The 22,796-nt window shown below is 57.5% G+C and overlaps 1 non-coding gene across 1 annotated transcript; it reads right to left on the bottom strand.

The window, feature by feature from the left end:
- Positions 1–3,996: 3,996 nt before the first annotated feature.
- On the bottom strand, positions 3,997–4,068 carry TRNAP-AGG (transfer RNA proline (anticodon AGG)). Its single transcript has one exon. It is a non-coding gene; the product is annotated as a tRNA-Pro (tRNA).
- Positions 4,069–22,796: the final 18,728 nt, after the last annotated feature.

A 22,796-nucleotide genomic window follows, 5' to 3' on the forward strand; every position in this document is an offset into this window, starting at 1 on the left:
CCTTGGTCTGGATTGTACCCTGGGTACAGCACAGGAGCCCATTCTGCAGCTGGGGGAGGGAAGCCAGGTGCCCTGGGGTGGATTGCAGCCCCGTTCCTGGTCAGCCCACCCCGAGAGCAGAACATGCCCAGATCTCAGGGATATTGGCGCTTCTGCCCGGCTGCCACGTTCCCCTCGGTTTGCAGCGGCTGGTAAAGTAGGGCGTTGGGTGGGAAGAGGGGTGACCTTCCCTCGTCCGTCTCAATGTGCTCACTGCATGGACAGGGCAAGATCACTGGGGCAGCGGCAGTGCTGACCCCTAGACAACTAACCAGGTCCCAGCTGGGGGCAATGGGAGGTTTTCGGGCAGTGGGTCGGGTGTTGGGACAAAGTGGGAATTTACTGTAATATTGTTATTAAGCCGATATGTGCCTCAGTTTCCCCTATATTGTGCTTGACTACCCAGTGCGGGGGCGGGAGGACAGAAGGACTGTTTGCTCACAGGGCAGGCCAAGAGGCCTAGGTGTGCATGTCGCCCACCTGTCTGAGCTGGGATGGTTCATTAAAAAGGACTGGCCGAGGCCGACCCTATATCAGTGGAGGATCTGAGAAGTCACTGGCAAATCCAGTCGGCAGGACATTGGCCCCTGGCAGCCAGCGCCCCCGAGGAAGATGGATTTCCCAGCCCCTCCGCAGGGAGCTGAGCAAAGACCCCAGCTGGAGCACAAAGGCCTGGGAAGGGGTGAGGTGCCAGGTAAGAGCCGGCTGCTGCAGGGAGACAGGGCTCTCACCTGGGACCTTCCCAAGGAGGTCAGACTGAGACAGACAGAGCCAGACCACGGTGTTCACTGCAGCTTGGCTGGGCTCTGGGCTGGCCAGATGGACTTGGGCCATGCTCTAACCGTGCCAACCGAAGGCCCCTGTGCCCTGCGCCAGCTGCCTAACGCCCCCGACTGGTGTGACAACGCTGTGTGAGTCGCTGCGAAGGCTCGGGAGGTGCATTGGTCCCTGCGGAGTGGCCAGGTCTCTCCAGGGGCTGTCTCCACGAGACTTCTCTGTAACGCTTTCGCCCTAAGAATAAATGGGGCTGCTTCGAAGAGTCGGGTGTAACATAACCGCAGCCGATACACTAGCCTTTGGGGAGAGAGCAAAGTGCAGACACCGGCCTTTCCGGCAGACTGGCTTGCTGAGGATATTACAATATAGGTGTGGAACTTTGCAGCCTGAAAAACCCCCGGTCAGGAGGGAGAGAGATGCAGCCTGCTGGCACCGTAAGCAAGAATCACATCCCTACACCAACAAGCTCTGAACAACGCTGGAAACCAAAAGCACAAATTATTCTCTGTGTATATGGACCCTATAATTAAAGTTGTCAAACTGTCCTGTAATGGCTCAAGGGCACGAGTCCCAACCTCAGCGCAGACTGTTAAGAACCAGCCCACAAACCCCAATTTGGTGGTGAGTTCTATACTTCGGTTTCACCAATTATCAAGTGTAAACTCCCTCACGTGGGGTCACAGACAGTCCCCGGGGGTACGCCGATCTGTCTGGCCACCCCAGTGAGCTTCTCTTTGTGATAGATGATCCCTTACATCAAAGATCACAGCAATATTCGGGTTACTCCCAGTCGCTCGCCCCAGGTCAGTGGCACCTTAGATCTCACACCAAAGACAATGCTTGTAGCCAATCCTACAGTAAATGGTCTCGAGATTTATTAATTAGGGAAAGGAAACAAGGGAAATTTACAAGGTTAAAGCAGGTAGATACATAAATGAGTTCCAGTCTGAATTTTCACAAAGTACTAGAAGCTTCTGTAATAAGTGAGCTCTGTACGTCCTTTAGGGCAAACCCAGGCTAAGCAGCTGGGGATCCCTTGCTTATGCCTAGAAACCTTAGCCACAGAGGAGTCCAAGCAGCAATGAGATCCAGTTCCTCCTTGTTAGGGGTTTTTATTCCCTTCCCCCCATGCTGCTTCGAGTTGCAAACTCAGCTGAGGGGAGGGATTCACTTACACGTCTCCTCTTCATGGGGGGAGGGAGCAGAGTAAACAACACAAACTTTCGTCCTCTGTAACGTTCCACTATCATCTGTCTGGCGTTGCTGGGTCTCCTCGTGGGGCAGGGCAGAACACCTTCTGCTGGAGACCAGCATTTCACACGAGTTAACGCCTCTCTCCTCTGCTGAGTTACGCTGGCACAGAGGCTCACAATGCAAACGCTCAAAGATGACCTGACGATACGGGAGACAGATGTTACAGGTGAGATTAATGCCGGCAGCAACTCACAGGCCTGCCATAACGTCTCAGCACAGTCTCATAACTCTAATACCTCTGCCGCTTGGGGCACGGGTCACTGCAGGTTTAAACTAGTGTAAATGGTGGATTCTCTGTAACTTGAAGCCTTTAAACCATGATTTGAGGACGTCAGTAACTCAGCCAGAGGTGAGGGGTCTGTTACAGGAGGGGGTGGGTGAGGTTCTGTGGTCTGCGAGGTGCAGGAGGTCCGACTAGATGACTATGATGGTCCCTTCTGACCTTAACGTCTATGAATCTAACACTCATTGAGCCAGACTGGTCCTAGCCATGTGTGTGTCAGTGTTCACATGAGAACGTCGGCAGGAGCTGGTACCTGGTCTGCCAGAGCACAAAAGTCTCCTTTCTCCAGCTCCGGGCTATGGCTTACCAAGCTAGGGAGACTTCAGATCTACTCTTTAGCCTTTACTATCTACTAGGCTACTGAGAAATGTTGCTTTCAACAGCCAGTTAGTCTCCCTCTCCCCACGCGGCTGCAGGTTTTGATGTAAATGACGCCTTTGGTGCGAGGATATTGACTGTGTTCCCGGTGTCAGGCCAATGCACGGGAACCCTCCTGTGCCTCTGCTGAGCACATTAATACGTAGCGTCCGTCTCAGTGTGGCTTGGGGGACATTCAGAAAAGCCACCAGCACCCTGTCTTCCTGGCTAGCTTGTTGGTCTAGAACAGGGGTCGGCAACCTTTCAGAAGTGATGTGCTGAGTCTTCATTTATTCACTCTGATTTAAGGTTTTGCGTGCCAGTGATACATTTTAATGTTTTTAGAAGGTCTCTTTCTATAAGTCGATAATATATAACTAAACTATTGTTGTATGTAAAGTAAATAAGGTTTTAAAAATGTTTAAGAAACTTCATTTAAATTAAATTAAAATGCAGAGCCCCCCGGATCGGTGGCCAGGACCTGGGCAGTGTGAGTGCCACTGAAAATCAGCTCGCGTGCTGCCTTCGGCACGTGTGCCATAGGTTGCCTACCCCTGGTCTAGAAGTATGTGTCTGGGTTTGGGAGGTGCCAGATTCAAACCCCACCCGAGCCCACAGCTTTCCTTTCCTCCCCGGTTTAAACAATGCGTCGCTCCCTTTGGGTAGGCGTGATGCTCTGCCCCTCACCCCTCTGAACGAGATCCCGCCGGGGGCCAACACTGTCTTGTGTTCAGATCCTGGAACATCGGGCCCAAAGCTTCTCTGTCGCTTGTGCCGAATAGACGGAGACACCTGGCTAGATCAGAAACAAACGAGTTGTCCCTGGGTACGTGCTGCTTTCTGGGTGGAAAGTTTTACAGCTGATCGGCAAGTGTTTGGTCATGGGCTTGATTTTGTTATTGCTGCGTTACAGGCGCCCCTTCCCCTCCAGCTCAGCCCCCGCCCAGGGCAGGACGTGGAATACCTATTCTCCTGGGCAGCTAGCAGGCGGTGCGGCAGGGTGGGGTTGCAATGGAAAAAGGCGAGTGTTTCAATCCAACTTCACCACTTTTCTGTCATTGGGGAATTGTAGATAAAAAGTCTCACTTACTTTCCGTTAGGGTGACCAGATGTCCCGATTTTATAGGGACAGTCCTGATTTTGGGGTCTTTTTCTTATCTAGGCTCCTATTACCCCCCATCCCCTGTCCTGATTTTTCACATTTGCTGTCTGGTCACCCTATTTTCCGTACATTATTTATGTGGGGAAAGTCAGTTTGTTCTGCAAAATCTTCGTGCTAAGAAAATGGGCTCGTCCGGGATTTGAACCCGGGACCTCTCGCACCCTAAGCGAGAATCATACCCCTAGACCAACGAGCCAGCTGAGCAAAGCCTTTCTTCCAGATGTTTTTAGAGATGAGCCATTGGCTGTGTTGGCACTCAGGGATCATATGACTTTCCACACACATCTGGCAGCAGGATGTTCCCTCGACTCTTTCCCCTGGCTCCTAGACACACTTGAGAGAACAATTTATGGCCTTCGCTACACTGGGATTTTCACCCCGCTGAAGCTGCCAGGATGGAAAACTCCGTTGTAGATGTGATTTGCCCGGCTACAGTTTAGCCCCTTCACAAAACTGGCGACGCTACGGCTTTGAGCCACTGCAGCTACTGGGGAAAGGTCTCCAGCTTCAGCCTCTAAAATCTAGACTCTAGGCCGGGCCAGTTCCAGAGCAGGTCAGTTGTGGAGTGGGGGCGGGGGGGGGCACCGTCTATGCGAAGGGAAATGTCACTATTGTCTCCTCTCTGCCTTTGCGTTCGTTCTTTAGTCCAAAGCTGAGGGCTGATAAAAGGCCACGCTGGCCCGGAGGAGGAAGGTGCATTTCCAAGGGCTGGGCTGGTCCCTATCTCGCTGCTGTCCAGTAGGCAGTGAGAGCAGCACCAGGTGTGCGCTCCCCACCCATCTCTTTGGGTGCCCACTGCAGGGGCTGGTTACGATCCCCCGTGGAGCAGCTGTACCAAGCCCCACAGAACTCAGCAGTTCTCAGGCAGGGGGCTAGTTTTAGGACTCCCCTCGCTGGCCTACAGGGGGCACTGCCACTGGAGGACGCATTCAGTGGGGTCACTCTGCATTCTCCTGCCATCCCAAGAATCTTCCTGCACCCCTTCCCCCCCCAGTATACCCAGCTCCTGGGCCACAACTCCCCCCTGTTCCTGGCCCGCGCTCAGACCCCAGCAGAGCTGCATAGGGCTGTCAAGTTACCAGCCCATGCACTGCGGGCAGGCAGCTCCCATCTCCGCCTGGCATCCCAACACCCCCCCGCTCAATGCCTTTGCCCAAGGGCAGCACCATTATCCCCAGCAGGGGCACAGGAAAAGACTTGCCCCAGTGTCAGAGCCAAGACTAGAACCCATGTCTCCTACATCCCCGGTGGCTGCCCTAGGCATTGTACCGCATGGTGCACTAAGGCCATGCCAGACGGCTCTGTGCTATTTCAGTGCTGTGGTGTAGTGGAATAGGCACAGGGCTAAGAACTGGGGAGACTTGGGTTCTAATCCAGCTTCTGCCACTTCATCTTCCCCAGGTGTAAAACTGCCCCTACTTCCCTGCCTCAGGCTGCTGCCCTGCTGGGAGGCTGCAGGCTCTCTGGCCACCAGTGAAATCTCCACCCCCACCCCTCTGGATTACCTTGATTGTGCTGCAGAGCAGGGGTGTGTGCAGGGAGGGGGAGGGGGGCAGCAAGCAGGAGCATAGCTCCCACCCCCCACCATCAGAACTGCTGGGAGGGGAGAGGCAGCTCCTCCAGCTGTGGGGGCCAGGGGGAGAGAGCCAGCTCCTCTGAGCACAGAAAGTGCCCCTCCAAAAGTGGCCAAATTTGTATTCCAGGGCGCGCCCCTGCTGTGGAGCATTCACCTCTGGGTGACAGGGATGGTGCTTCCAGGAACATGCCTTACGAACTGACCCCCAGGCCATGCTGCCTTCCAGGCTGGCATCCCCCCTTGGTAGCCGGCTCCAAGCACAGGACCTTACTGCTGCTTTGTCATGGGCATGTCGTCTTCCCACGCTGGTTTGTTGTCTTGGCCTGGAGAGCCCAGCCCTGGGCTCAGTCCTGAGTGGCAGCTTAGCTCGGCCTGAGCTGTCAGCACCCCCTGCTGCTGGCTCCTGTGCACTGTGGTGAACTGGACACCCCTGGGCCAGGCAGTGGATAAGCTACAGAAACCCATTGATCTGAGGGGATCAGCGCTGCACAGAGGGCCTGGGGCAAAATATGAAACTGAGGCCTCTACCCTTCTGAAACACTGCCCTGAGAGAGACTTCAGGTGTGTGCTGGGGAAGACACCTGCCCCACGCTCATAGAATATCAGGGTTGGAAGAGACCTCAGGAGGTATCTAGTCCACCCCCCTGCTCAAAGCAGGACCGATCCCCAGACACACCCCACTTCCCTAAATGGCCCCCTCAAGGATTGAGCTCACAACCCTGGGTTTAGTAGGCCAATGCTCAAACCACTGAGCTATCCCTCCTGACCACACAGCAGTGACTCCTGTGCCCCATGGGGCTGGTCCGGCTCCCTGCTCTGGGCATTGTGCTCTGCTCGGGTTTGGGGGCCCTCTCAAATACAGGGCCTGGGGCCAACTGTCCGTCTCCTCCCTTCTCCCACCCTGGGTGGTCCTGAAGAAAGTGATGGCCTGACAGCTGGGCCTGCAGCTCTAGTGGGGGGCAGCTCCAGGGGGCCCTGCACGGGGCCAGGGCCAGAGCAGGGAATCCAGAGAGCCCTTAAAGGGGCCAGGTCCTGCTCCCCCAGCTGCTTTCCCACCCCCACAGGGACAGACTGCCTAAGGGCTCTGTCCTTTTCCGGGGAAGGAGCCCTGAATCCCAGCCCTGCTCCTCCAGCCTCCACCAACACCCCACTTTTCAGCCGCTCCGCGGGGCCTGACACTGGCAGGCCAGGCGCCAGCTCATGCCAAGGTCCCCATCCCTCAGTGGACCGCTGACGGCTCCATGGTCGGCTCCCCTGGATGTGGTATTGTTCAGACAGGTATCAGCATGATCAGGATGTGTGGACCGTTCAGACATCATTGAAAGCTTGTGAGTTGCTGCCGGCATTCATCTCACCTGTAACAGCTGTATCCCAGTGTGGTACCGCACCCCGTATTCTTCACAGTGATATTAGCAGGATATGATTATGATGTCGTTATGATGTATTTTATGCAAGCTAAGTCATGGGAGGTGTCACTGGAAAGGTGATTTGCTGAATATGATTCTCCTATTTGTCTGCCTGTATCATTTTGGTCTCTGAAGTTATGCATATTGACTATGTCTCTGCATTTCCAATGTAGTGACACCTGGGGAACACCCACTAGACAAGAGGCTGTCAGTCTAGATAGCTGGGTGGGGAAGGGCCTATTCAGGGCAATGAGCCATTAGGAAAAAAACAATAGGCCTTAGGAGAAGCTTATCTCCTACTTGGGGAGCCTTCTTGAGAATGCAACGAACCGCCTGTGAGTGATGGCTGCTAGGCCTCTACAAGGACATGTGATGAGACCTCATGTTTCTAGACTCCATCTTGGATGTCAGTGTTTTTCCACAGACTGGTCTGAGAACCAAGCTTTGGAACAAAGGGTTCCCGCCATATGCCAAAGCTCTATAAGGCAGGGAGTGACATCGTCTGGGGTTCTTCACTCCCCGCCCAAAGAGACTCCTGGAAACACCTGAGGAACAAGGACTGAACTGGGGGAAGTGCTGGACCCAGGCGAAAGGGATTTTTAGCCTGTGAATGGAACACCTGGGGACTCCAAGCTGTAAGCAAGTGCAGCTGGCCCCTTAAGGATCTGCAGCCGGCTGGTATCATCTCTTAGGTTGAGAATCTGCTAAATTCAAATCCAATCTACTTAGTATATTAAGTTTAGTTTGAGTTTTTCGTTTATTTGCTAGGTAATCTGCTTGGATCTGTTTGCTATCCCTTATAATCTGTCTTTTCTAGTTAATACACTTGGTTTTGCTTTGTCTAAACCAGTGTGTGGGAATCATAACCCGGGGCAGAAGGCTGTTGCACGTTCCTCTCCACATTGAGGGAGGGGGTGAATTTTATGAGCTTACGCTGTACAGTTCCCTGTGCAGCTGAAGACGGTATAATTCTGGGTTTATACTCCAGAGGGGTGTGTGCCTAGGGAGCTGGGAGTTGCCTTAGCTGTAGCCTTCCCATGCAGGGGCTGGTCAACGAGCCTGCATGTAACTGCAGCTGAGTGTATCTCTACCTGTGTGAATGCTGGTGAACGTGCAGGCTGGAGAGGGCTTTGCAGCTTGTCACAGCAGTGCAGTGTGAGAGGGAGCCAGGCCGGTGGGTTGGGCGGCTCAGTGGTACCCCAGTTCCAGGTGGATCCAGGGGGGCGTGGGGGACACATCACACCTGTACTGTAAGTTAGGGTACGTCTTCACTACCCACCGTATCGGCGGGTAGCAATCGATTTATCCGGGATCGATATATCGCGTCTCGTTAAGACGCGATATATCGATCCCCGAACACGCTCACCGTCGACTCCGGAACTCCACCAGAGCGAGCGGCGGTAGCGGAGTCAACGGGGGAGCCGCGGCCATCGATCCGCGCCGTGTGGACCCCAGGTAATTCGATCCAAGATACTTCGACTTCAGCTACGCTATTCGCATAGCTGAAGTTGCGTATCTTAGATCGATCCCCCCCCCCCAGTGTAGACCAGCCCGTAATGTTCGAGAGTTTCGCTCTGTGACAGTGTAACTCAGCAGAGGAGAGAGGCGTTAACTCGTGTGAAATGCTGGTCTCCAGCAGAAGGTGTTCTGCCCTGCCCCACGAGGAGGCCCAGCGACGCCAGACGGACTAGAGTGGAATGTTACAGAGGACGAAAGACGTTGTTGTTTACTAACCCCCTGCCCCATGAAGATGAGTCTTGCAAGTGAATTCCTCCCATTGGCTGAGTTTGCAACTCGAAGTGTGGGGGGGAAGGGAATAAAACCCCCTAACAAGGAGGAGCTGGATCTCATTGGTGCTTGGACTCCTCTGGGCGGCGAGGCAGATCGGAGCACCTCAGGGGACTGTCTGTGTCTCCATGGTGAGGCTGTTAAAGTGCCCGAGGCGTTTACACGTGATAACTGGTTGGTGAAATCGAAGTGTAGACCTCACAGCCAATGTTGGGTTTGTGCTATGAGGTTCCTGAGGTTGGCACTCACGCTTCTGGGACACACCGCCCCAGCGCCGCCCATTCCCAGGACTCAGCCAGGTTACAGCTCCCAAAGGTATCCAACAGACCTGCCTTTCCCACGGCATCTGTTGAACCAGACAAGCATCCCTCAGCACATCCCAAGGCCACAGCCACTTCACTGCCTCCCACCGCTCAGACTGGGAGGAGCCGTCCAAGGAAACAGAAGTAAGAAACCAGTTTCTACACGTCTGACGCCGGCACACGGCACAGGCCCACCACCTTGGCACGGGCCAGGAACGCACCACAAATTAAAGCTGATGCTGATCAGTGCAAGAGCTGCCACTAACAAACAATGCACGGCCTCATCTGGGAGGATGCCCCTGATGTAGCCTGTCCCATTGAGACCTGGCTGGAGAACCCCGCAAGCCCTGTGCTAGCCCAGCTCGCCCCCCCAGGATACTCTGTGGAGCTGGAGAGGCCGAGAAGGTGGGTGGCGCCGCATCCATCTACTCTGCAAACATCAAATGCAAGAGAGGTGCCTCTGGTAAGACAACTTCATGCACCTGACAGGAGAAACCAGAGCCAAAGCTCACACTGATTTTAGGTGGATTTCCAGACCATCACAGAGAAAAACACGCAGGAGCTCACTGGCGCATGGAGAGGCACCTCAGCCTTGTCGTCCTGGGAGATCCTGAAGTCCTCAAATCATGGTTTAAAGGCTTCAAGTTACAGAGAATCCACCACTTACACTAGTTTAAAGCTGCAAGGGACCCATGCCCCGAGTTGCAGAGGAAGGCAAAAGACCCCGCTGCCAATCTGACCGGGGGGGAAATTCCTTCCTGACCCCAAATCTGGCGATCAGTTAGACCCTGAGTGTGTGAGCGAGACCCACCAGCCAGACACCCGGGAAGGAATTCTCTGTAGTAACTCAGAGCCCTCCCCAGCGAGTGCCCCATCCCTAGGACTTTCACAGGGCATTTCGGTCCAGCCCACACAGCTGATCACCCCTGGACCCACAGACCATCCCCTGACTAGGGCAGTGCTCAGAGACCTTCCAGGACCTGGGCATCAAGAAAGACCCTGATTCAACCACGAAGACTCAGGGACTCCAACGAATGCCAGAGCCTGCTAAAAGACACCTGGACCCCACCCATGGGACAAGGAGTTGAGGACCTGGTGACCCACTGGCCCCCAAAAGGCTCCTCCCTCCCTCCACCGAGGCGGCCAAATCCCACCCTAAGGAGCTCTCCAGAGGGGTAAATGGCTTCCTCCAGACCTGAGGGCCTGTCGCAGAGCTGAGCACCAAGCAGTGTAAGAACCGTCACCCTCCTTCATTGAACTGACCACAATCAGCCTCCTCAAACAGCGTGGGCCTGCCGTGCTCAGCCCCTAGCAGAGACCTGTGAATCCGACCTGGGCCCTTCCTGGCTGGCGAAACAGTCGTGTGCAACTGGCCCCACTCCTGAACGAACCAGCCAGCTCCTCGTTCAGGGGGGGAATCCGCCCTCCGTCCTTCACACGTGCACTGGTGCGACCCACGCTGGAGAAACCCACCCTGGGCACATCAGGCCTGACCAGCTCTCGCCCGGTGTCAGACCTCCCGCTCCTGGGCACGCTCAGAGAGAAGCCAGCCAAAGGCCAGCTCCAGGCTCCTCTAACAGCAGCCAGCAGGCGAGACCCGGCACCACCTGGCTTCAGGCCAGGACACGGAACAGGAGCTGGTTTCATGGCCCTGATGGCTGAGTCCTCCTGTGAGTGGGGAGAGGGGCAGCCATCCGGGCTCAGCCCCTGGGCCTCTCTGCAGCGTTCCACACCACGGGCCAGGCGCTTCCACTGGCTCCACCGAGAGGTGGCAGGATCCAGGGGAAGGCGCTGAAATGCCCCCAAAGAGCAGTGATGGGAAACTGCCCCTCCCCCCCAGGCCCCTCGCTTGTGGGGCTCCACCAGGGTCACTTCTCGCTCCGGCCCTTTCCAACATCTACATGCAACCACCGGGTGAATGGGCCAGACGACATGGACTCAAGTGCCAGCAACATGCCGATGACGCACAGCCCTGCCTGCGCTTCACCACATCCGACCACACCACTGCCACCAGGACGGCCCAGTGCTTAGGTGAGATCAGCTTTTGGATGAAGAGCAGCCGGCTGAAGCTGAACCCGAGCACAACAGAGGTGATGCTGTGGACAGGGGAAGTAGTTGGAGGAATTTGCAGCCATGGTGAAGTCTCCTTTGACTGAAGGTTCCCATCCACAATTGGTCAGTTCCGTCCCTAGTCTAGAAGTACTCTTGGATTCCTCGCTGATGCTGAGCTCTCCCATCGCAATGGCCACAAGTAATGCTTTCTGCTCTCTCCGCTCGGCTGGGAGACTCCGTCCCGTTCTGGACGACGAAGACCTGGCCTGAGTTATTCCTGCCTTCGCCACCTCTCTGCTGGACGACAGCAATGCGATTTACCCGGGCACGAAAACGTCAGCACGTTGGACACTCCAACCAGAAAGCCGCCGCGCTGTGGCAGGTCTACAGTCATTGTGAGGCTCCCTGGCGGAAAGCGGGTGGATGTGCGTGAGCGGCTGTGGTGCCGGCTGTATCAAACCGTGTCAGAGATAAACATAAGAGGGAACTAATGTAAACGGAAAGGCACTAACGGTACCACTCCAGGGCTGTGTTAGGACTGTGACGGGTAGACAAGAGGAGGAGGGCACCGGAAATCAATGGACCAAAATTGGTGCTTGGGAAATTAGGCCTAATTGGTGGGCAAAATAATGAGAGGACGGACCAGTCAGCACCTTTTTGGGGCCGGTAAGAAGAGGCTTCAGGGGCAAAGAGGGAACTTTGACCATCACCTCGGCAGGGGCAGCAGGACTGTTGCTGTGACCCCCAGCCTTGGTCCTCCACAGGGGACGCTTGGCCAGCATCACTACAGCAGCGAGAACCTCAGCCTGATACATGTGAGGTCCTGCTCCGAGCCCCTCCCTCGTGTGTCCCTTTCCGTCCCCCACTATCTTCCTGCTGGCTGATCTCTCTCTCGGCTTTTCACCTGACCCTGAAATCAGCCGTACTGCCCGGCGCCAGCACGGCCGAGTGAGACGTCCCCCAGCTCTGCTCCATCTGCGAAGGACACTGACTCAGCCAGACCAACCAGTTGATGTCCCTGGCCAAGGAGGCAAGCTCTGGTCCAACAGCTGTCATGGCCGACCCGCCCGCCCAGGACACCTGTCCGTGACTGAGCAGCCGCCTGGTATCCTGAGGACATCAGCCAAGCGCCATCTCCCCTGGCTAGCCCATCTCTTCTCCCCCTCATGTCTGGCTGTTGTGCTGAAAGCAGGAAGGTGACTGTCCTTCCCAGAGCTAACCTGTCCTCCCCCACCAAGGATTGTGGCAGAGGGGGAAACGCTACCTGGTATCCAACACCGGGTTTGATTGTTTTGCGTCACTGCAATGAATGTCCAACCTGCGGCATGAGCTGCGCGGTGCGTCTGCCAGGGCACCCAGCCAGCTGAGGTCTCCGCGTAGCAAACCCCAAAGTGTCTCTCGTAATGTTCAGTGTGGGACAGTTTCAGGGTCACGCGAACACCTTGTGACTCTTTGGGCCCATCTGTTCCTTCTAAATGAATACAGCAGCTCGTCTCCTCAGCAATGGTGGGCACGTCCCACCTGCCCTCCGCTCCCTGCACCGGCTTCCTAGAGAACTTCACACCCACTTGAATGCCTCAGTCTTTATCTTCAAGGCACTGTATGGCCTGGGCCCAGGATACCTAAAAGACCATCTCAGGCTCCTAGAGGAAAACCATGGCCCAATGGAGCTCTCAACAATACGAGTGCCGCTCGTCTGTAGGGCAGACAGAGCCGTCTCTGGGGGAAGTCCCAGACCACAGAACAAAGTCCCCCATCACAGACCTCACCACCTTCCCTACCAGGTGCATTTCTTGGACTTCCCTTCTCTACCATAAACACAGGGCAATAGGTCTGTTTAACAAAACACAGGAGACCCTACCAAAACAAGACACTCCCGACCACACGCGTCTCCCTCTGGGCCTGGGGAGGGGATGAGGGAACCAAAGTGTGACACGTGTTGTCCCAGTGCTGAATGCATGACGCAAGGTGCTCAGACTACACTGGGATCACACTATTAAAACCCATGTAGATTAATAACATTGCTTATAAAACATCTTACAAAGCCCCTAGGTACAACCTGCTTCAGCTGGCGTGTTGCTTTAGACAGAGGTGGGCAAACTACGGCCCAGGAGGCTCGCCCCCGGCCCCTCCCCTGCTGCCCCCCCCGCACCGCAGCCTCAGCTCGCCCCGCGCCGGTGCAATGCTCTGGGCTGTGAGCTCCTGGGGCAGCGCAGCTGCAGAGCCCAGCCTGACCCGGTCTCTGTGCTACGCGGTGGTGGCGGCGCGGTAAAGGGGCAGGGAGCGGGGGGGGGGGGGGGGGGTTGGATAGAGGGCAGGGGAGTTCGGGGTGGTGGTCAGGGGGCGGGGGTGTGGATAGGGGTGGGGGGAGTCAGGGGGGGAACAGTGGGTTGAATGGGGGCAGGGGTCCCGGGGGGCAGTCAGGAAGGAGGGGGGTTGGATGGGGTGGCAGGGGGCAGTCAGGGGACAGGAAGAAGGGGTGGTTGGATGGGGCAGGGGTCCTGGGGGGGCCATCAGGAATGAGAGGAGGGGTTGGATGGGATGGTGGGAGTCCGGGGGTGGTCAGGGGACGGGAGCGGGGTGTGTGTGGATGGGGCAGGGGTCCCGGGGGGGCCATCAGGGAACAGGGGGGGTTGGATGGGGCAGGAGTCCCGCGGGGGCAGATAGGAGGTGGGGGCCGGGCCACGACCCCCTCCCCTAACCGGCCCTCCATACAATTTACGAAACCCGATGCGGCCCTCAGGCCAAAAAGTTTGCCTGCCCCTGGACTAGGGGTATGAGTCTTGCTCTGGGTATATCCCAGATCAGCCTATTCCCCGCCTCCACACCACCCCCATGTAAGTAGCACATGTCTGTGCATGACATAACCACGGCCTGCCCTTCTCCCCCACCGGATAAAAAGGGAGTGGAAGTAATTGTACAGGGAGACAAAAAATATTTTGGCAGCTGGTCCTGGAACGCTGGTGCCCAAACCAGGTCAGAGGGGCTAAAACCGACGGGGCCCAGCGGGCTGAAAGTTAGACGGAGCCAGTGACGTGCCGAGAGGGACTTAGCATTGCATCGGGACAGTTGAATATTTACATTAGCTTAGTACGTTTGTTTAAATTATTCGTAACCCTTTTGTTGCACAGATCAGAGCGAGAATCCGAACTCAGTCACTGGGCGTCTGCAGCGTTGTGGTAGCCGTGTCGGCCCCGGGATATTAGAGAGACAATGCGGGGGAGGTCATAGCTTTTATTGGACCAACTTCCATTGGTGAGAGAGACGAGCTTTCGAGCCCCACAGAGCTCTGCTGCAGGTCCGGGGCTGTGGCGTGTGCGTGTCATCCCATGGGGGATACGCAGTACTTTGCTGGGCAGGCTGGCTGGGCGCAGGGCTCTGCTGTGGGTCCGGGGCTGTGGCGTGTGCGTGTCGTCCCATGGGGGATACGCAGTACTTTGCTGGGCAGGCTGGCTGGGCGCAGGGCTCTGCTGTGGGTCCGGGGCTGTGGCGTGTGCGTGTCGTCCCATGGGGGATACGCAGTACTTTGCTGGGCAGGCTGGCTGGGCGCAGGGCTCTGCTGTGGGTCCGGGGCTGTGGCGTGTGCGTGTCATCCCATGGGGGATACGCAGTACTTTGCTGGGCAGCCTGGCTGGGCGCAGGGCTCTGCTGTGGGTCCGGGGCTGTGGCGTGTGCGTGTCATCCCATGGGGGATACGCAGTACTTTGCTGGGCAGGCTGGCTGGGCGCAGGGCTCTGCTGTGGGTCCGGGGCTGTGGCGTGTGCGTGTCGTCCCATGGGGGGATACGCAGTACTTTGCTGGGCAGGCTGGCTGGGCGCAGGGCTCTGCTGCGGGTCCGGGGCTGTGTGGCGTGTGCGTGTCATCCCATGGGGGGATACGCAGTACTTTGCTGGGCAGGCTGGCTGGGCGCAGGGCTCTGCTGTGGGTCCGGGGCTGTGGCGTGTGCGTGTCGTCCCATGGGGGGATACGCAGTACTTTGCTGGGCAGGCTGGCTGGGCGCAGGGCTCTGCTGTGGGTCCGGGGCTGTGGCGTGTGCGTGTCATCCCATGGGGGATACGCAGTACTTTGCTGGGCAGGCTGGCTGGGCGCAGGGCTCTGCTGCGGGTCCGGGGCTGTGTGGCGTGTGCGTGTCATCCCATGGGGGGATACGCAGTACTTTGCTGGGCAGGCTGGCTGGGCGCAGGGCTCTGCTGTGGGTCCGGGGCTGTGGCGTGTGCGTGTCGTCCCATGGGGGGATACGCAGTACTTTGCTGGGCAGGCTGGCTGGGCGCAGGGCTCTGCTGTGGGTCCGGGGCTGTGGCGTGTGCGTGTCGTCCCATGGGGGGATACGCAGTACTTTGCTGGGCAGGCTGGCTGGGCGCAGGGCTCTGCTGCGGGTCCGGGGCTGTGGCGTGTGCGTGTCATTCCATGGGGGATACGCAGTACTTTGCTGGGCAGGCTGGCTGGGCGCAGGGCTCTGCTGTGGGTCCGGGGCTGTGTGGCGTGTGCGTGTCGTCCCATGGGGGGATACGCAGTACTTTGCTGGGCAGGCTGGCTGGGCGCAGGGCTCTGCTGCGGGTCCGGGGCTGTGGCGTGTGCGTGTCATTCCATGGGGGATACGCAGTACTTTGCTGGGCAGGCTGGCTGGGCGCAGGGCTCTGCTGTGGGTCCGGGGCTGTGGCGTGTGCGTGTCATCCCATGGGGGATACGCAGTACTTTGCTGGGCAGGCTGGCTGGGCGCAGGGCTCTGCTGTGGGTCCGGGGCTGTGGCGTGTGCGTGTCGTCCCATGGGGGATACGCAGTACTTTGCTGGGCAGGCTGGCTGGGCGTAGGGCTCTGCTGCGGGTCCGGGGCTGTGTCGTGTGCGTGTCATCCCATGGGGGGATACGCAGTACTTTGCTGTGCAGGCTGGCTGGGCGCAGGGCTCTGCTGCAGGTCCGGGGCTGTGGCGTGTGCGTCTCGTCCCATGGGGGATACGCAGTACTTTGCTGGGCAGCCTGGCTGGGCGCAGGGCTCTGCTGTGGGTCCGGGGCTGTGGCGTGTGCGTGTCATCCCATGGGGGGATACGCAGTACTTTGCTGGGCAGCCTGGCTGGGCGCAGGGCTCTGCTGTGGGTCCGGGGCTGTGGCGTGTGCGTGTCATCCCATGGGGGATACGCAGTACTTTGCTGGGCAGCCTGGCTGGGCGCAGGGCTCTGCTGTGGGTCCGGGGCTGTGGCGTGTGCGTGTCATCCCATGGGGGATACGCAGTACTTTGCTGGGCAGCCTGGCTGGGCGCAGGGCTCTGCTGTGGGTCCGGGGCTGTGGCGTGTGCGTGTCATCCCATGGGGGATACGCAGTACTTTGCTGGGCAGGCTGGCTGGGCGCAGGGCTCTGCTGTGGGTCCGGGGCTGTGGCGTGTGCGTGTCGTCCCATGGGGGATACGCAGTACTTTGCTGGGCAGCCTGGCTGGGCGCAGGGCTCTGCTGTGGGTCCGGGGCTGTGTTGTGTGCGTGTCGTCCCATGGGGGGATACGCAGTACTTTGCTGTGCAGGCTGGCTGGGCGCAGGGCTCTGCTGCGGGTCCGGGGCTGTGTTGTGTGCGTGTCGTCCCATGGGGGATACGCAGTACTTTGCTGGGCAGCCTGGCTGGGCGCAGGGCTCTGCTGCGGGTCCGGGGCTGTGGCGTGTGCGTGTCGTCCCATGGGGGATACGCAGTACTTTGCTGGGCAGCCTGGCTGGGCGCAGGGCTCTGCTGTGGGTCCGGGGCTGTGGCGTGTGCGTGTCGTCCCATGGGGGGATACGCAGTACTTTGCTGGGCAGGCTGGCTGGGCGCAGGGCTCTGCTGCGGGTCCGGGGCTGTGTTGTGTGCGTGTCGTCCCATGGGGGATACGCAGTACTTTGCTGGGCAGCCTGGCTGGGCGCAGGGCTCTGCTGCAGGTCCGGGGCTGTGGCGTGTGCGTGTCGTCCCATGGGGGATACGCAGTACTTTGCTGGGCAGCCTGGCTGGGCGCAGGGCTCTGCTGTGGGTCCGGGGCTGTGGCGTGTGCGTGTCGTCCCATGGGGGATACGCAGTACTTTGCTGGGCAGCCTGGCTGGGCGCAGGCCGATCGCAGGCAAGTGCCGGAGGCTCAGTAGGAAGGGAAGTGAGAAGCAGGGGCTGGGTACGAAAAGCCTCCATTGCCAGCTGTAGCGAATCCTTGCTCAGCGGGTGCAGTGAGACTCAATGGCTGTTTGTCAGGGCTGCAGCCACAGCTGGCAGTTCCTGTCTGCTCTGCGGACTCCCCAGGCAGGAAGGTGGGATGAGGCAGCAGCCAGCCCCGAGCGCTGCTGGGTAGTGAGACCTCAGTGTAACCTGATCACTGGGCTGCTGCTTTGCTGAGGTGGCACCTAGAGCAACAGCTGCAAAAAGTGCTCCAGGCTGGCTCGTTGGTCTAGGGGTATGATTCTCACTTAGGGTGTGAGAGGTCCTGGGTTCAAATCCTGGCTGAGCCCTGTTTTGCAATTGAGTGTGGGGAGGGCTTCCCAGAGAATTTCCCCTTCGCCTGAGGCGGGGTTGTGAGAACCCCCCTTCCCCCCCAGAGGTCAGTGATGCTAGTGGTCATGTGCCTGAATTGTTGGGTCCAGCCAGAGGCCATTGAGGGGGAGGGATAACTCAGCGGTTTGAGCATTGGCCTGCTAAACCTAGGGTTAGGAGTTCAATCCTTGAGGGGGCCAGTTAGGGATCTGGGGCAAAATCAGTACTTGGTCCTGCTAGTGAAGGCAGGGGGCTGGACTCAATGACCTTCCAGTTCTAGGAAATAGGATATCTTCATTAATTTATTTATTTATTTTTATTCAGGAAAAATCCTCTCCCCAGATCTTGCCAGGGCAAAGACACCACTTTGCCGGGTGCTGCTCCAGCTTGTCTTCAATCCTGCTTCTTACCTCTGGAGGGACTGTGCTACAAACTGAAACTCTGAACGAAGGACTGACTGACCCACCCCAGCTGGGGATGTTCCAGAGACTTGATTTGAACCTGCAGTTTATTCTATCACTGCTACAAGCCTGAACCAAGAACTTTGCCATTACTGTATGGAATTGATTCATTTAACCAATTCTAACTCTCATCTATATTTCTTTCTTTTTATGAATAAACCTTTACATTTTAGATTCTAAAGGATTGGCAACAGTGTGATTTGTGGGTAAGTTCTGACTTGTATATTGACCTGGGTCTGGGGCTTGGTCCTTTGGGATCGGGAGAACCTTTTTTCTTTTACTGGGGTATTGGTTTTCATAACCATTTGTCCCCATAAGGAGCGGTGCTGGTGGTGATACTGGGAAACTGGAGTGTCTGAGGGAATTGCTTGTGTGACTTGTGGTTAGCCAGTGGGGTGAGACCGAAGTCCTCTCTGTTTTGGCTGGCTTGGTTTGCTTCTTTGGGCTGTAACTGCCCTGCTCTAAGCAATTTGTCCTGAATTGGCCCTCTCGGAAGTGTCCCACCAAGGGCAGCATCGTTACACCGGGCCCATGTTCCTGAATATTGGTGGAGCACGGGCTCCACGGGCCCATATAACTCGCCGCCTATGGCGGGGCTCAGACCTGGCCTTTGGGGAGACTCAGGAGCTCAGACCTGGGGCTGGCAGAGACAAGGGACAGGGAGAGAGCGCTGGAAAAGGATTCCCTGGCTGCTTGGCCGGGTGGCGCGTGGGCTTGGCCGGCACGGACTGTCTTCTCCTTCATCTCTCTGCGCTGACTTACGGACTTCCCAAGGCCGTGTCCAGTTGACTAATGAACCCTGCTCTGTTAGGGAAAGGCTGCCTGGCGCCCCTGCAAATACTGGCTGAGGTGCCCTGGTCCCTGCAGAGCGGACAAGTCTCAGACCAGGCATCTGGCTCAGCTGGACGCGCTGGGCAGAGCTCGCGGCGTGAAACGGGAGGGCTGGCGTCTTGGAGGCCGCTTGGCCTGCCCTGAAAGACGAGAAGGGCCCGCTGGGGGTCAGGTCCACTGAAGGGTTCTTCCAAGGGCCTGTTTAAAAGCTGTGGGATCCACGACAGGCCCATATTATTATAGTCCAGTCACACCTACAGAACCCAGCCAAGATCAGGACCCCGCTGTGTGCAGACACACGCTCACTCCTGTCCCCTGTTCCTCCACACCGAAGCAGACAAAGGGTGCACAGAAGGGAGCCTTAATATCCCCATATTACAGGCGGGGCTGAGAGAGCAATGAAACGACTCAGCCGGCGTGTTTGGGGCAGGGCTGGGCCGTCACCGCAGCTCTGTCACGTCCGAGCCTGGTAATGCAACTACCGGACTGGCCTAGCTGTCCACCTGGCGTCCCCTAGAAACACAGCTCGTGATCCTTCCAGGCCGTTCGAGGGGGCGGGACCGTTCACCACCACGCTCGCGCCCGCGTTGTTTCTGACAGGGCCGTCAGAGCGCACTTCCAACTGGACGTTGACAAATTGGAGAGAGTCTGAGCCCCTTGGGCTACCAGAGTCCCTCGCTACCCAGATCTCTGGGCATCTTAGAAACCTCCACCCCCAGCAGCCCCACATCGACCCTGGGCTCTGCCCTGGTCGCTCGCAGTGTTCGTGTCATTGGGGGCGGTGAGGGCTGAAGCAGCCAGGTCCCGGCCCACGGAGGCCTGTGAAGATGCGCCTGGAGCGTTGTGTGACAGGCCTGCCCGGAGGCAGCCGCTTTCCTCACCCCAGTCCCCCTCATGCAATGCTCCCCCGTCCTCTGGCTGCCCTGGCCCATAGTGGAGATCGCAGGCTGTGCCCGGGAAATGGGGTGAGCCGAGCTTCGCCCTCCTTTCTGCTTGAAGGGGGCAGCACATGCACCCGCCCCTGGAGATCCCAGCCTGGCCAGGCCAGGCAAAAGCTGACCTCCTTCCAGGCTGGGTTACTGGGGGAGCCCTGGAACTGGCCCGGTGCCCTGTTTCCCCCGCCCCGTCCCAGGGACAAGATCGGGCTCAGCGCTAGCAGGGACGCGGCAGGCGGTGGGGAGCTGCGAGGCGGAGCGGCCCCCTCCCCGGACGGATGAGTAGGTGAAATCAGCTTAAAGAGAGGAGCTTGGCTCAGCCCCTGACCCCTTTGGAGGGGAGGGGGGGATCGAAGGAGGATTAAGGACAAAGGGCTCCCTTGAGCTGCTTACCCCAAACTCCCATTTCCAGCCCAGCAGGCTAATCGGAGCCCGGAGCAGAAACGGACCCACAAGAGCCGCACTCGGCCGAACCCGCCTAGCCCTAGAAATGATCCCAGTTCCCTAAGCTCCCCCCTTCCCTCTCTCTTCCCCCTGCCTGGCGCCAAGATCTCGCTCAGCGGCCTTCCCGGGGCTTGTCTCTGACGTGTCCCCCCCCCCTCGGTGGGTATCTGCGTCTCAGCCCCTGTGGCCGGCCCACCTTGGGCCTTCAGCGCATCTTCCTCTCGCTCTGGCTTTCAGGGATGGGATATTCCTGCCTCACCTTGTTACCGTGGCAACGGGCACTCTAGCAAGGTCAGAGAAGGATGGAAGGGAATCGGAGGTGTGATGGGATGAGATGCAACGGTCTATTAATATAGCATAGAATCATAGAATATCAGGGTTGGAAGGGACCTCAGGAGGTCATCTAGTCCAACCCCCTGCTCAAAGCAGGACCAATCCCCAGACAGAGTTTTACCCCAGTTCCCTAAGTGGCCCCCTCAAGGATTGAACTCACAACCCTGGGTTTAGCAGACCAATGCTCAAACCACTAAGCTATCCCTCCCCCCCATCATGTGCATATCCCATCCATAACTGCATTAAGTGACTAGTACGGTTGCAAGAATAATGGTGCAAATGCTAGGGAAGGCCAAAGTTAAGGTTGCTCACTTAACCTTAACTTTGCCCCCTTTGCACACATGCATTGTTATGGTGCAGGCTTTAATTTCATGATCACCTTTGGGTACTCAGAAAAGAAAATAGAATATCATAGATAAGTGTATGCAGCATCTCATAACATGATTTCTATTCTTTTATCCTGGCACTAGTTTCATTATCATACTGGTCATTGTCTTGGTCTGCGCTGGATTATCTTTGCTCCAAGGTATGTAGCACAATCGTTACCTTAGCAGATAAGAACTGTGCATTTTTTTCTCCACCCGCAGCAAGGCCTTTCTGGGATGTGAGTCAGCGGATCAGGAGGCTAACTTGGGTGACGTACATCTGCCAGCCAAGTCTGTGTTGTTCCGCGTAATCTGTTGTATGTCATATAAGAATATTACCCAGTGTACTTAACTATAAATGACTTTTCTGGGCACTCCGTCATACAGAGAAGGACGCAGCGCTACAAGACACTACCCAGGTACCTAAGGCTGCAGTGAAAGAATGTCTGACATTGTCATAGCTGAGAAATTGTATGTGATCATGTACCTACAGGCTATAGCATAAAGGATGCCTGCAAGGGGGCAGAGTTAAGGTTGCCCATGACCTAACCTCAGTGGCACCAATTCAGATATGTCTTGTGATGAGGGGGAAAATTCTGGTCTGCCCCCCTGCATCCGGGTCTCCCTCAGCAGGGGAGCCTCCCCTCGCTCTTGCCCCCACAGTGCATGAGACGGTGATCCAGGAGTCGAGGTCTCGGCAGAGTCCCCTACACTGGGCTGTACCAGATCAGAGTGTCCGTGCATCAGGTCGCAGCGCCATTTGGCCCGGCCGCCCCTCCATCTGGGACAGGGGTGGCTGGGTCAGATTTCAGTGGGACCACGCAGCCAGAGCGACGGTCCAGAGCTCTCCGGCAGCAGCTGTACTGGGTTAGTTCGGGACCATGGCTTAAAAGCGATTGAGCCATGCCCCCCCCCCCCCCAGCGCGGCAGCCTATTGAACTTTGAGCAAGTGCAAAATTTGTGTGTGTGTGTGGGGGGGGTATTCCCCCCCCAGCCCCTCCTAATGGGTGCCCCTGACTGAACTTTATCACAGCCTGATTTTTGAGCACTTATCTGTGCACCCCTAATACTCCCTTAGCCCTGGGTTTTAAGGTGGAATTGCCTCGGGGCTGTTTCCTTTTTAGAAAGGTATAAAAAGGCAGCAGGTTTTGAACAAGCCATCACTTAGTCCCAGCAATATGGTGGGTCCCGGCAAGGACCCCGTGCCTTTCGCAGGGCGGCTTCCTGGCCCCATTTCACCATTCACATCCCATCCCCTTGCCGTTTGGATGGCACAGCTGTTCAGAAGAACACCGCGAGATTTTCTTTTTTATCGTGGGGAAATGGATTCCGCCCCTCCCCCCTTCCCCATTAATTTGGCTCAAACTCCCTCACCCGGAGGCAGAGCCCGCCCCTGGGCTACATGAACCCCATGAGCGGAAGTGAGAAGTAGGATGGGGGGTAAGAGGGGAGGCCTCCTTAGCTCGCACAGCACTGCCTGGCTGCTAGGGAAAGACCCCCCGAGAACCAGCCCCTGCCCATCCACTGACTGCAGAGACCGGAGAGAGGACTGGGTGGCGCATTGGGGCTGGGCTGGACTATTGGAGCCACTCGGTTACAGAGGCAGAGGGCCTGAGCGAACCTTTCCCCCTCCAGCTGCCAGGGGCTGCCAATCCAGAAAGAAGCTGGAGGTTTTGGGTGCAATTCCCAGGAACTGGTGCCCACCGCAATCCCCCCGCCGACCGGCAGCCCTGGCTCTCCCCTCTAGAGGGAGCTCCCCCAGCATAGGGGTGGGCTGAGGGGTGGCAGGCCCTGCAGCCGGACCGGGCCTGTCTCCCCCTGGGGCTGTGAGCGGCACTAAATGCACAGGTGGAGTTTTATCGCGTGCACAGGCCCCTGCTTTACTGTTCTTCTCCAGCAGGGCGGTGAGCAGCTTCGAGTCCCAGCCCAGGGCTGTAGCATAACCAGGCCGGAGGAGT

Source organism: Emys orbicularis, chromosome 1 (genome assembly GCF_028017835.1).
Source record: "Emys orbicularis isolate rEmyOrb1 chromosome 1, rEmyOrb1.hap1, whole genome shotgun sequence".
Lineage (NCBI taxonomy): Eukaryota > Metazoa > Chordata > Testudines > Emydidae > Emys > Emys orbicularis.